The 15,724-nt window shown below is 40.1% G+C and overlaps 1 protein-coding gene across 1 annotated transcript in view; it reads left to right on the top strand.

Moving 5' to 3' along the window:
• Positions 1–1,349: 1,349 nt before the first annotated feature.
• ntn5 (netrin 5) overlaps positions 1,350–15,724 on the top strand; it is a 42,110-nt gene continuing 27,735 nt past the window's right edge. The window contains exon 1 of the mRNA XM_008117205.2: positions 1,350–1,814. The gene's annotated coding sequence lies outside the window, so the exon portion shown is untranslated. The remainder of the gene's footprint in view (positions 1,815–15,724) is intronic.

Here is a 15,724-nt window from a genome sequence, read left to right as displayed (position 1 = left end):
AAACACTTAACTCAGTTATGGATTTATGGTTGTATGAATGAGTTTTACAGTATAAATCTGCTCCTAGGTCAGGATAAAAAAGCTTGGTTCTAGTAACAAACAACCTTGTGTGTTGTTCTTAAACAAAACCATATTTTGCTTAGATTTTCTTATAACGGAAAGACAGATCTGAAAAGATGAGTATAGACAAGGTTACTCTTGTCAGTACCTGGTGACCTGGCCTATTGTATCAGCTGTCCCAGGAAAGCGATAAAAGCAACACATTTCCAAGTCCTTCATATAGGACATGCTCAAACCATTTTGCTGCCTGAGGAAGACCAATAAAAGGCATCTTCTCTTATAAGTCAGTGTGCCAATTCGCTATGCTCAACTGACTTATTTTGCTACATGGGATAAAAAAAAAACTCCATAAACATGCCCTTCCCTGGAAGTATAAGTCAAATAAAAAAGCAAATAACAAATTGCTGTTCTTTCAGTACATTCAAAATATGTTCCCTCTGGTAGCAACTCTGTTTGGTCTAGTGGTTGGGCCAATCTTGCCTCGCCTCAGCAGATTGTACTGGTCTGGCTAAAATACGTTAATATTTGAAGTAAAATAATTCCTGAAAATATTAGTTTTCTTCTTAGTGTACTAAATCTATCAGTGTAATACATTTACATTTCACATCAATCCCTGGGTTCCCAGGATTACACAGAGAAAGATGGATGTCTTAAAGATTCCTGGTAATGTTTCTCTCTGACTCCTAAATCTCTGTTAATGTTCCATTAACTATCTACAAGGCAAACCTGCCTGAGATTCACTCCCATCATCATTCCAGGTGCCAATTATATAAATTAGAATGGTTCTTTCAACTGCACCTATACTGTGGACAAAAGTAATTTTATTTTACATTAATGCGTCTTTACATAATGGCATCCCAAGACCAGAGAAGAGCTATGGAGATGCTTTTGCAAGTAGACACACCAGAAAAATTAGCCTCCCTTTAAATGTCCCATTCCAATTCAGCTCATCTGCCCAGTCTCCAGCGCATCTCCCTTTGAACACAAACACTGTTGTGCTTGTCACTGAGTCAACAAAAATAGGCTAGTGAATGTACAACTCTCCATCTATAATATTCACGATTCTCGTGTCTTCCATAAAGGTCTTTAAAAATCCTTCACGAACCCAAAACACAAATACACAAAGAGCTGCTTCTTCTGTATGCATTTCATGGATCCTGCTTTTCCTTGGATATTTCTGCAACTGTGGCGTGTCCAATTGGTGTTTGGTTTTGTGGCATGTGCATGGTTCCTCTTGTGTAGACACTCGCCCCCGTCTCTGTCTTTCTCCCACTTGCTCCACTTGCCCACCTGTCCGGATGTGTTTGGGCATCTGTCTTGTCAGAGTGTTTGCCCCCTCTCCTTGACACACTCTTCATCACTGTCAGTTCAGGCCGGTGCCATTTGGGAATGCAGCAACCTCAGATCAAAGCCCCAGAGTTCTGGAAAGCTCTTTTGCCACCCGTGGCTCAGGGGTCCAGGACTGGGTGAGAAACCTGACTATCCAAACTCCCATAGCTCATTAATGCTTCAACAGAGCATTGGTAGCTCTATTACCCCTTCCCCATCCGCGGATCCAATCTAACTCAACGGGGTGACCGTCTGCCATTTACCCAAGGGCTTGTAAAACTCGCCAAACTTCCTCATAAACTCCCAGCAAAGAGGGTTTCATTTTTAAGAAACTCCAGCTCAGCTCATATCGGATTCCAGAAACCTCGGTGGAGGGAGTGGTGGACGCGGTCTCCAGAAGCAGCAGTCAGGGGGGGCGGAAAAAGGTTGGTTGGTTTGCTATCATTGCTCTATTGTGTCGTTGTGTTATTCTATTGCATCGTTCTTCTGCGTTCTTTTCCCTGATGCATGATAAATTCTAGCGCAGCCTGCATAAGCAGCCAAAACTGAAAAACACGATCAGAGAACTATTTGAGACTGCAAAATCTGCAGCATTTGTGTGGATACGTTATCTGCATTATTCCGGCCTTAGCGATGTTTTGTAGCATAACGGGAGATAGATAATACTTTGACTAGCAAAGAACAGAATGCGGACACAGTTATTTGAGAGCAAGATGTGTGACACCAAAAGCCTGCAATGTTTATACTGCAGCATTATTGAAATGAAGCTGTAATATCTCAGCTGAGACAGGCAAGGAACATTTGATAGAGATTAGCGATCAAGACAGCTAATGTCCTGGTGCTTATATTACGAAATAGATCCATATTTACAAGAGACATTTCGTAATAAAATGTGTAAGAGATACAGGGGGAATGTGAGTGGTTTTGTAGCAAATGGCTCATTTGTTATTTATGTTTCGGAGCTTGGTGGCAATTTTGTGTGGAATTGGAACTGCTTTTCAAGGTTTTCTAAAACAGACAAAGCTGTGGGGAAAGTTCTCCTGTTGTTTGAGTCTCAAAACCCATACATTTTCCATCTTCTGTCCCTCTGTTTGCCTGGAAAATCTTGAACTGTCCCAAGTGGTGTTTTGAAATTATTGTGACCTTCCTTATAACATTTTGTGAGATTAGCACAGCTCACAAAATGAACATGAGCTGGTCTGGGTATTAATGCAAACATGAGCAATAAATGCAGAAATTGTACGATTACAATGATGCTAGCTGGCCAGTTTTAGTGTAATGGACTCTATGACTTCAGCAGACACAAAAGTGTAATCCTTTTGTCTGATGCAAGAGCTGCAGCTTAAATGTCCAGTTGTTTCTATATATTGTTTACGTATATTTTTCTGTAATTGGGGAATGGTTTATTTCGCTGAAACAATTGTGGTTTCTGAAGGGAGAAATCGAATCTTGTAAATTGGTAAACACACAGGGATCATATGCCTGTGGGAATATAGCTGGAAAGACTTCACGAACTCACAATTTTGTCAGTTTGGAAGAAGGGTCTTGCCTTTTTGGAAATCCACCCTGTTCTGTCTGAATTGTTGTCATAGAAGTTGAGTGTCTACTAAAGTGCAGTTGGATAAGAATGCGATTCCCACCCAACAAAAAAGCCCTCTGAGAATCCATCTCTTTACAATGAAAGGAAATGTCCTCCACCTCATCCTAACGATTTCTTGTAGACAAGCTATTATTATGAAAAAAATAGCTTCTTCGTGTTATGTGTTAAAGAGCTTGGGAAGAATGTTTTCTTCCTTGTCTTCTGTAAGTAGCTACTTATATGATGCACAATTGCAGGTAAAGAAGACAGGTAGATTAACAGCGTAGTCCTGAATATATTCATGCAAAAAATAAGCCATTGAGTTCAGTGGCAATTGGTCACAAGTATATGTCTATAGAATTGCAGCCTAAATGCTATCATTCTCTACATCACAGCTGGAATTGTTATGTCCTTCATAACAAGAAAGAACGCATGAAAACAAGTGTAAAGAAACTGGGTCTACAATTCAAGGACAGTGGGGATGAATAGGAAGACTTAACTCGCTTAAGCAGCTGAGGGGGAAAAGGAAAGGGCCTGAGGCTGTTAGGAATGGTGGGAGTTGAATTCCAAAACACCGAGAGAGGCCAAGTTTACCCATGCCTGATCTACAGCAAATGAAGCATTTCAACCCATCTCTCACACTTCTAATGGCCTATCCCTCATGTATGCCGATGGTTTTAAAGCACTGTTCATTCCAAAGAATGACCGAGTCCCTTGGATACTAATCAAGGGAAGGTCCTCTGTGCAGAGAATGTTATTGACAAACAAATTTAGCTGAAAGATAGCCATTATTTCCCTCGACAGCCAGTCTTCCTCTGTAATGTCTAGCTTTTTTAAAAAAGTGGTGTGTGGGTTTGCGACTACTACGATATATATCCTCAATTCACACAGGGTGAAAAGGGAGGCTCAAAAGGCTTCGTACAGCTCAAAAGCCAGATCTCCTCATATTAACGCATGATGGAGATAGAAGCTATCCCAGAATCCTTCGCAATCCACCAGGGTTCGGCATCAGAGAAATTAGGGTACAAAGGATTCCTTTGAACCGAACCGTTTGAAAAACCTTTGCGGCAATCTGCCCGGCTAGCACATTTCCCCCCCCCCCCCCCTTATTTGCAGTGTAATTAACACAGTTCCTTTTTTAAAGGCTACACTTCCAATGCAGTTTTGTTATTCGTGTAAGGCTACCTCACACATAAAAAAGGATGGGAGACAGCCTAGGCCTAAAATTGCCTACTCAAAAGCACATCCCACTGCGTTCAAAGGAAATACATATGAATAGAATTGCGAAATAAGCACGATAGTGTGCATGTTGACTTAGATATAAGTTCCACAAAGTTCGGCTAGAGTCACATAAGCCTTAAAAGCTAATATGTGTTCTTTTGGTTAAATAAGCCATGGGCAAACTTCGGCCCTGTAGGAGTTTTGGACTTCAACTCCCACAATTCCTAACAGCCGGTGAGACTTGAGGTCCAAAACACCTGGAGGCCCGAAGTTTGCTCATGGCTGGGTTAAACGATGTTACATTGGGGGGAAATCTATAATGGACCATATTTTTTTACACTGATACAAAATTTACTTCAGCAACATTTACCTCACCAGGGTTTCCATCAGCAACATTTACCTCAGTAAACTTCACCTCAGCAACATTTACCTCAGCCAAGTTTACCTCAGCCAAGTTTACCTCAACACAATTTACCTCAGCAATTTCACACACACAACGCGATTGCTAAGGTAAATTGTGCTGAGGTAAACTTTGTTGGGGTAAATTGTGCTGTTAGGAATAGTGGGAGTTGAACTCCAAAACTCCTGCAGGGCCGAAGCTTGCCCATGTCTGGGTTAAGTGATGCTACATTGGGGGAAAATCTATAATGGACCATATTTTTTACACTGATACAAAATTTACTTCAGCAACATTTACCTCAGCAAAGTTTACCTCAGCACAATTTACCTGAGCAATCGCGTTATGTGTGTGAAATGGCCTTAGCATTCATGGTGCATGTGTTAGCTGCATGCACACTAGAGATAGGATATACTCATTTTCAATTCAGAGAGTCAGTTTCTGAGTATTTTGGGGAAAATAACAGCTCCAGAAAACTGTCAATCCTATTTACACGCTGTCAAAATTTATTTTCATTCAAATTGTGTAGAAAACGAACGTTGCATAGTGCCATCATACTGAAAACTCATACCATCAGTCAATAAGCCCGCTTGTGTTTATTTGTATGTTATCCTACTTAAAACCCCAATGTGACTATCGTAAAACATTCTTCAGTATTTATTTAGGTTTCTCCTTTAACATCAAACACCAAAGAGTGATTCTGACACACAGAGTAATTATTTCAAGCACTTATATTCACGTTTTACTTGTTTTTATGAAAACTATAAGGAATTCAAGCATTTCAGATATCTCAATCAAACAGCAGTTTGATTTCTTCCTCCATGATGGCTCATATTTATATTATTACTTACCTACTAGAAAATTATTATCCCATGAATCTTAATGAGATTTCTTTCCCAGTTTGTATACTTTAGACTCCAGTGTGCAGCAATTTTTACCTCAGTTTTTTACATAATTATCCTAAATTAAAATGAATTTTTATTGTAGGGTAATTATTTTTGCCATTTACCATTTACCATCAATATACAGCACTAGGATTCAGGATGAAGGCCATGAATTGTGTCCAGATTTAATAATACTCAAAGCAGATTGCTGAAATAAATAGAATTGATTAACTCAATCCAGTAGGTCGGGTGCTGAGTGTGACTAATTTATATTTTCCTACATGTTGTTTTTCTTTCTTTCAAAAGCTCTCTCTTTTGATTTTATAACTATAAAAAAGGCCTCACATAATTTCAAGAGGCTCAGCAACATAATTTGTCACAGATTTAAAATACTGACATATTTAGCTCATGCTTTTTCAAATGAATAAAAATGGATTCCCTGCTGTTTGTAGTCTTTTAAAAAAAAACCCAGAATGGATTTATAAGAATTGCCTTTGTCCAGCATATCTGTGTCTTCTTTATGACATCATTAATTCTTGGGGAATTTGGGACTCTGAGGGGAAACACAATTGTCCTAAAAACCAAATTAGACGATGTCTTGAAACATATCGAAAGGCAAACCGTGGATAGAATCTGACAAGCAACGCATGACGGGGACAATTCAGACAATATTTAGCACGTTGAAGAGTTTATTTTGGTGGGAGAGATTGAGATATCCACTTCTGTGACAGTTAAGACCACACAATGGAAATGTATGAAACTGAAGCAAAATGCTTGACTTTGCCTGGATTGTGGCTCTTGAAAGATTAAAGACTGACTCTTTCTTTGATTTAATCATATCCTGGACTGGGAAATGCATTAAATTGGGAGCAAAATGCATGTAATAATCGCGGAGATTGTGAAGTCAAAGGCAAGGCTTGCGAAGGAACCAAACCAGACGCTTAGCTTACGAACAGTAATCCGCTTGAAGTCATTCTCCTTCTTACAGAAATCTTTCATAATGTAGTCTCCCTCTAATCCTCGCTTATCATATGTGTTGTAATTGAAATGTAACACCAAAACTTACTTACTAATAAAAAGAGCATAGAAATCCCTGCATCACATATCTTATTATTTAATAGAGAGCGATGGAATGTCATGCTATATTTGAACAGTTAGAGCAGGCGTGGGCAAACTTCGGCCTTCTCTCTGGGTGTTTTGGACTTCAACTCCCACCATTCCTGACAGCCTCAGGCCCTTTCCTTTTCCCCCTCAGCCGCTTAAGCGGCTGAGGGGGAAAAGGAAGGGGCCTGAGGCTGTTAGGAATGGTGGGAGTTAAAGTCCAAGACACCTGGAGAGAGGGCTGACGTTTGTTGAGGATTGTAGATGATAGATGGAAGCTCTTACGTGTGCCCATGAGCCCAGAGACACCCTGCAGAATGATGCACCACTCAGCTTTGCAGAACAAATAACACAGGAACGCTTACTAAATCCAAAAGATAAACAGAACAATGGTATTTACAATAGTCCCTCTGATTGCTTGCAGAAATCATCAGTTATGGGCAATCCTTTCTTAGTCTGTTTCAGTGAAGATCAGCACAACAAGGCCTCAGAAATAGTCAGGCCTCTCTGAATACAGAGCCATCTTCCTTTCAGCCAGTACCCAGTAGACTCTCACACACACTTACAGAAACCTGTTCAAACTGGTTCTCCAGCAGCAGGATAGCAACAGTTACAAAAGAATTCCCAGGTCCTTGCAAACTCAGCCAATAGGCTTCATGCATTTTATTTTCCAGTTAACACATATAGAGTATGGGTTGTTGTATGTTTTCCGGGCAGTATGGCTATGTTCTAGAAGTATTCTTTCCTGACGTTTCGCCCACATCTATGGCAGGCATCCTCAGAGGTGTGAGGTATGGAGAAACAGTTTCTCCATACCTCACAACCTCTGAGGATGCCTGCCATAGGAGAGAATACTTCTAGAACATGGCCATACAGCCCGGAAAACATACAACAACCCTGTGATCCCTGCCATGAAATCCTTCGACAACACACATATAGTATCTTTGCAAACCATGACGTTTGCCCATGCCTGAGGTAGGGATACAAAGTCTTCAACGAAGAATGCTTCCTAATGATACTAATCAAAAGAGGCTTCCTTCACATCAAACTATTACATATATTTAGCACATATTTAGAATAGATGCTTTTTCAAGATGTAAAAGATGGCCACTGGGAATGCTATGGGACCAAGCTGCCCTTCACTGCTGGCTAGAGAAGTTTGATATCTGTACTAAAAAAATGTAACTTTTCCAAGTCCTTCATTTTACCTAGCAAATTAGAGACCCTAATACATGAATAGGGTGAAAAAAAAGGACACATAGACCAACTCACAGTATCTCATCTCTTTCTTTCAATCAGGGAAGTGCCACAGGATGTCTAGTAAAGACTAAGTTAAATAGCCCTGTCGTTTTCAGTAGTTTTTTAAAGAATTACCTTTTATGTTTTCTTTTCTTTCATGCTTTCCCTACACATCAAAGAAACAGGACACTAAGAAAATTGTTAGATGTAAAAAGGTGCCCAAAGCTAACAGATTAATAACAAGTATTATTACTACACAGAGAAGCCATTGAAATCCACAAGCATGTGAACAATTTCAACAGAAAGGAAGAAACTGTGAAAATGACCAAAATCTGACTACAAGTACTAAAAAATTCTAAAATCAGGATAGTGAATAAAGAACAACATGCAGAGACAAAGGAATTCCAGACAGGAAGCAATCAGGGCCAGCTAACACCTCCCAACAAAGGATTTCCCCAGGCAGGAAGCAGCCAGGCTTTGAAGCTGCAAGACTTTTGAGTGCTAATCAAGGTGGCCAATTGCAACATTCACACTTGCCTCAAACAGACAAGACTTCTTTCTCCCACCATGGACCTTCCACAGATATATAAACCCCACTTGCCTAGTTTCCAACAGACCTCACGACCTCTGAGGATGCCTGCCATAGATGTGGGTGAAACGTCAGGAAGAAATGCTTCTTGAACATGGCCATACAGCCCAGAAAACTCACAGCAACCCACTAACTTAAATATGTAGGAGCACAGGGTTGCTGTTGCTACTATGTGATTAAAGTAGAAAATATTTAGGGAAAATTCTGCAAAGATTTTTTTCCTTAGAAAAATACACTCAGCTCTAAAAATTGCAGCTAGCAAACACCAACTGCAGATGGCAAGTATTCTCCTTTCCATTTCACAGAGAAGCTACATCACCTGACACATTGCTGTCAGATATTTGTTAATTATCTAAATACAAGTCAAGGGTGCTCTGGTTTCGGACCGATTGTTTTTGCACCATATTTATGCTGATTTAATGTGATCGCCTTAAATTTAAATTGACTGCAACCCTGAAGTGAAATTCTTGCTGCTAATTAAAATGCGGATGTTACATAAAATATGCTGAGCATGTGGCAATCTGATCTATGTGCAGAGTAAGAAAATTCTTGTGTATGTAAATTCTGCAAACAAAAGAAATTGACCTTACTGCTGTTGACTTTATGATTGGGTGGGGCCATTTACTATGTAAGTCCAGGGTTCTCTGTATGTCACCCAGGATCTAGAATTTCTCAAATAAGAGTTATTTTTCTTATATGTAGGTCTTTTCCTTCTGTTCATATTTACTCTGAAGTGAATCCTACTTGAATCCATGAAGCATCACTTTGGCTGATTGTGCCTGCTTTCAGTGCAGTTCTGGGGCCAAACTGTCCATGTCATGCTCAAGTCATTATCATTTGGCTTTGAATTTGTCTTTTATGAAATGCAGCTGTAACCTCGATCTCAGAGGTTAGCACAGAGCACCATTTTTTGGTTTGAAAAAACAACATTCTGAGCAGAAAAGTAAATTCTGAACATTAAGTCATGCTTCTTCCCCAGAAACGTGATTTTTCTGAGCAGAAAACCACATTCCATCACAGAAAACTCCTGGTGTGAATATTTGTCAAAAACTGCAGTTTTTAAATATTTTCTTGTCAAAGGAAGAAACTTGCAAATACAATTTGCTACGTCCTTTGAGAATAAAATTAGGAAAGAATTACGTCCCTAGTTAATATCCTTGTTCTGCCAGGGGTTGTATTCTCCCCAAAGATATAGATTCATTAGGTTACTCTTTGAACCACACTTTCCAGATTCTTGTAGCCAGCATGGGCTAGTTCAGGCATGGGCAAACTTTGGCTCTCCAGGTGTTTTGGACTTCAACTCCCACAATTCCTAACAGCCTCAAGCCCTTTCCTTTTTCCCTTCAGTCACTTAAGGAAGGGGCATAAGGCTGTTAGAAATTGTGGGAGTTGAAGTCCAAAACACCTGAAGGGCCAAAGTTTGCCCATGCCTGCACTAGTTGGTAATCTATTGGGTTTGTTTGTTTGTTTGAAGTCGCTTTCCCAAGCTCTAGCCCATATTCCCTCGGGGATAATCTTTTAGGGGTTGGATCATGAGTTAAATATTCAACTGTTGCCATTATTAGGACAATGATAAGGTAGGAATGCAGAACCAGAACTTGGGAAATCTTCTTTTTAGATAACTTAAATAATTCCACAGCCAGCACACCTATTAGACAGCCTCTTAACCTGGGACAAAGAAGTGCGGCAAAAAAATTGCAGTACCTTAGGGAAAGTCCAAACACAGAGCTCACAGTCCTGGTAAATAGTCCCCCAGCATCCTGAAAGGCTTGGTTATAGTGGATTTTGCGAGATGGACATGGGGCATCCATCAGAAGTTTTCTTTTAATTTTTTTAATTGACTCTCCAAGATGTGCTGGAGCTCATAAGCGTTGATGAGGATATAAGAAAGTGCTCACAAGCAGATTTTTTTATCATTATCTCTCCTCACCCTCCTGCTACCTTTATGTTTGCCCTATTGAAATCCATTTCCCTATGGGGTCACTTGCCTGCCAAGCTGGTGCCCACTGTGTATTAAAAGCTCTGTTTAATTTCATAAATATGAGAACAAAGGAATGATTGGAGAGAGTTCCCATGGGGATTGCTGTCCTCTTGTGCTGCCATTTAGCCACCTGTGTGTCCGTGGCTCCATTTGTTTACACCTCTCATCATCTGATTTGGGATTATAAAATGAGGATTAGAGCAGTCAACACCAGCATATCACAATCAAATCTCATGGTTTTTTTTACTGCAGAGATATACAGTCCTCTATAGCAACACATTTTTCACCCAATTGCAAACGTAAAGAGGAGATTTTTAACACATGTTTTTTATCTGATCCCACAATCCAGTGCATGTTTTAACTGAGCATCTTCTAGCCACCCCTCCCCATTTTATCCCAATTTCTTGAGGATTTAAAGGCCTGTGTAGAAGGGGCCTCAATAAGACCAAACAATGATAGGATATTCCCCTTGTTTCCGCTTTTTCTGCCACTTACTTCCCTATACCTTGGTGTCTCTGTGCTCCCTTTTTTTCTCTTTCATTCTCTGTTCCTCCCTGCTTAGAGGACAACTGGAAAAAAGCCATATGTTCTTGCACAGACTCAAACTGGCCATTTTCAGAGGGCTTTTGTCTGCTTAAGCTCAGCCGCTCCTCCTATTGTGGTATAATAATGCAAGGTTAAAGGGAAGGTTTCATAGGGTTGCAGTTTAAAAGTATTCCCTATCCCTCAAAGTGCCTTTTCATCCCCCAGCGTATTCTCTCCATATCCACATACAGAACAGAGCAAAATGTATGGTTGGAATCTGATAATCACTATCTTCCCTCGGTCCCCATGAATACATTTTTGTAAAAGAAGAAAAATGGGGACAAAAAAAAATCTCCTTAAATTTACAACTGTCATTAATACGTTTAAATCTATTTTCTGCCTCTTATAAGATGCATTTATTTAGTCTGGAACAACATTGCCTGGAAAGTTATACTAATATTTCCCTATGAAAATATCATTTGCAGCTCATAAGATTGGCACTGGGATGAAGCTCATCTAGCCACAGAAAGTCATTTACTTCTGAGGCTTGCAGTGCATTCCAATGGAGAAAGAGAAATGAAATACGAGCTATACATTTGGAAATCCCACAACTAAAGATATGTACATTTGAAAAAATGCACAAAAATGTTATAGCCGATAGGGGTGAAATAAATAAAATGCACAAATTGTAACCTGACAGAAAACTGGGATTTGACCAAAATGCATGTTGAATTCTGAGAAAGATATTAGAAATGAAAGTGACAAATGTTTACATTCTTACGAGGAGTCAAAATGGATCCACAAGCCCATGTGATCATAGATATAATTTTCCGATTCCCAGGGAGATGGCTGATACTTCCCAAATGGTTATCTCCTGTCAACTTTACTAGTTGAATTCAGTTCCTAAAAGGCAAAATAGGAATGGAACAGGGACAGTGTTTCAAGAAATTTGGCTCCTAGAAATCAGGTTCTTTAAGGCAACAGTAGATCACCTCTTAATTTTTTTTAATTTAAAAAATGCAAATGCATTTATCCACAGTAATTTTTCCAATTACTAGGTGGTATGCTAGAATTAGAAAACTTTCCAGAATGTATAAATTATCTTTATAAATGTACATGCACTTTTGTGTGCTGTCTTCTCTATTTTAAAATAAAATCTCAACCTTTGGGACAATCTAGTTTTTAAAATGGGAGAAAGAAAGAAATATCCAGAAATGACATGTTCCCTTCTTTAGACACAATGTAACTAGCCTCCAAGAAAACATATACAAGGGCTGATTCGGACTAATGGACAAGTTCCAGATTTTGTTCCTGTTCTTTCCTATTAAAATAAACTGACCAGGGGAACTGGTCTAAAATGTTTCTGATCATACCAAAAGTTGACAGAAAATAGGTTGTTCTCCCTAGAAGGAAATTTCAAATATTGGTTAACACACCACAGGAAAAAGTCCTACAGCATGTCCCATCAGTCTCACTTCTGGTTGGGGTTTTGGTAGGAGAAATTTACAATTGTCAAATTCTGTTCTTTAAGTTTTGTAACAATACTGCCCTATTGTGATCTACTGGCCAGGAATCATAGAACCAGAAAGCCGTAAGAGACCACATGAGCCCTCTAGTCCAACACCCTGCCATGCAGGAAAGGCACAATCAAAGTACCCCTGATACATGTCCATCCAACTTCCACCACACTCCGAGGCAGAGAGTTCCACTGTTAAACAGCTCGTACAGTCAGGAAGTTCTTGGCTCCCAATGGTGTATCTCCATTCAACTGCAATCTCCTTTTCTGTAATTAACACATTGCTCCGAGTCCTAGTCTCCAAGCCAGCAGAAACCCTGCTCCCTCTTCCTTATAGCATCCTTTCACGTATTTATACATGGCTATCATATCTCCTCTCAGCCTTCTCTTCTTCTCTAATGCAGGCTAAACACATCCAGCTCTTTACGTCTCTTCTCATAGCGCATGGTCTCCAGACATTTGATCATTTTAGTTGTCCTCCTCTGGAAATGTTTCAGCTTGTCAATATCCCTTTTGAATAGGACACATGTGAGGTCTGACCAAAGCAGAATAGAGAGGCACCATGACTTCCCTTGATCTAGACCAGGCATGAAAAAACTTTAGTCCTCCAGGTGTTTTGGACTTCAACTCCCACAATTCCTAACAGGTGGTAAGCTGCCTGGGATTTCTGAGAGTTGAAGTCCAAAACACCTGGAGGGCCAAAGTTTGCCCATACCTGGTCTAGACACTATACTGATTTGATACAGCCCAAAATCCCATTAGCTTATTTAAGCTGCTGCATCAAATTGTTGGCTCATATTTAACTTATTGTCCACCAAAACTCCAAAATCTTTTCCACATCTACTGTTGTCGAGCCAGGCATCACTTATCCTGCATCTTTGCATTTCATTTTTTCTGTCTGAGTGGAGTATCTTACAGTTGTCCTTGTTGAAAGGCATTTTGTTAGTTTTGGCCCAATTCTCTAACCTGTTAAGGTCATTTTGAATTCTGATCCTTTCCTCTGAAGTACTAACTATCCCTCTTAATTTGGTGTCACGTGCAAATTTGATAAGCATATCCTCTAAACCTTCATCCAAGTCATTAATAAAGATGTTAGACAGAACTGGACCCTGCAGCACTCCACTAGTTACTTCTTTCCAGGATGAAGAGGAACCATTGGTGAGCACATTTTGGGTTCGGTCATTTAACCAATTACAAATCCACCTAACAGTAGTATTATCTAGCCCACATTTTACTAATTTGTTTGAAAGAAGATCATGGGGGAGTTAATATGCTTTTTATGAATGCTTGAAAACAATTTGTGATTCATGAAAACTGGGTAAAACTGCAGATGGTTCCAAAGCATGTCGTAATTTAGGCCACTCTTTTAGAATAATAACCAGCGACTGTCCTTCACAACTTGTGCTATTTGAAGAATCAGATGGACTGAGAATAAACTGAAGATCTTGATTACTTAATCACTATTCTTCTGAGAAAGAGATATTTGTACCAGAGTATAGCTGCTGGTGCAGCTTGTACATTTCCCCTCTAAATTGGCCAGACATCCAACTGTTCCTGTTATTGGGCATTAACTAAGTTAAGAACATAGAAGAACTTGAGAACATTGTGTTTTGTATTATGGCTCCCAGAATTCCTCAGACAGCATCTGGGGATTCTGTAATTTGTAGTTCAAAAGTATCTTTCCTAATATCTGCAGAGAAGAGAACAGACTGTAGCCATTTTATGCCACACACTCCATTTTTCTTGTTGTCAGTGTTCTGTTATTTTACCTGGGTTATTTGGAGGTTTTGCCTGAAGTCTAGAGTCTAGTTGACTCAAAGGGAAAGATGTTATAATTCCATATTACATTGAGCTAAATGTCAGTAGTAGGGTTCAACCAGCATGAGAATTCTGGAACATGTAGTCCCAGAAATGGTTTTCCCAAGCTTTCGTGGTAGCTTTTTTTAAAAAAAATGTATATATTGAAATCAAGAGACATTTAAATTTAAAGTTGGTGAGGCTTTAACTATTTACCCCATGGTGATCCCAATTGAGATCAGCTGCCTTCTTGTGACTCCTGTTTGTACTCAAAGGAAAATTTCTATACACATTTGTTGACATTTAAAAAATAACTTTAGCAATTAGAAATTACAGATTTGTTTCATGTTTATATGCAGCTCAGAAAGATACTTCTAAGTCAGTTTTTTAGGACTGATTTCTTACAAATTTCAACAGCGAAAGTTTTTTTTTGGTGTGGACAAATCTAATATAATATTGTTTCAACAATTATTTTTTCTTGCTCTAGAGCATTGGTTCTCAACCTGGGGTCCCCAGATGTTTTTGGCCTTCAACTCCCAGAAATCCTAACAGCTGGTAAATGGGCTGGGATTTCTGAGAGTTGGGGACCCCAGGTTGAGAACCACTGCTCTACAGTATGTTAGTTTGAGTTTTAGACTAGGATTAGGTTGGTCCACTTGGCTGATATGAAGACAGGTGATGTTGTGACTGCGCCTTCGGGGATTATGGTTGATGGGGATGGAATTCGAAGAGGAAGAAAAAACCCTCGTGATGAGGGTTCACTGGAGGAGTTGCGCAGGAAGCGACTTAGAGAGCTATATCGGGGATCTTCTGAGGAAGATTCAGATGGGGAGATGGATGCTGAGGAACAGGTGGTGGCTGGGGAAGCGGGCACTGAATGGGCACAGCCACCGGAGATGTCTGGGGATTTGGGGCTTATGGATACTTCTGAACCTGGGGTTTCTGCAGGAGCTGATCCCAATTGGGATGCTTGGAGAAGGGAGGATGGTTCTTTAAGTATTCATGGGGCTAAGTGTGGGCAGGATGATTGGGACTCCGACGAATTGCTAGGTACTCCAGATCCACGAGCTCTAGCTGTGTGGAGTTCAGACTCTGAGTAGATTTGGGACACCTGGTGTTTGGGTGTGAGTGTTTGGTCACCCAGGAGGAAGGGGAATAAAATGGGAATGTTTGGCCACTGCACTTTGCGTGTGGCAAGGTGTTGCTGAGGCGCCATTGGGATCTCTGTGTTTCCATGAAGACTGGACTTGGACTATGATTTGAATCTGCTGTTATCACCTAGCTTGGCTCTCGCTGTGTCTTATCGTGGACCTGTTTTGCACCCTCTTCAGACCTTGGATCGGAATTTGACCTTGCTACTGCCTTTGCCCTGTGATTGATGACTACTATCGGCTTTTGACTCCTGGCTTGCTCTTTGGACACCGCTGTTATCTCCTGACCTGACCTTGGAATCCCGGACGACGTCTTTTCACCATCCTTTTGGAGCCTTCGGCTTTATCCATATTG

The sequence above is a fragment of the Anolis carolinensis genome, chromosome 6 (genome assembly GCF_035594765.1).
Source record: "Anolis carolinensis isolate JA03-04 chromosome 6, rAnoCar3.1.pri, whole genome shotgun sequence".
NCBI lineage: Eukaryota > Metazoa > Chordata > Lepidosauria > Squamata > Dactyloidae > Anolis > Anolis carolinensis.
This window is presented reverse-complemented; position numbering and strand designations above follow the sequence as displayed.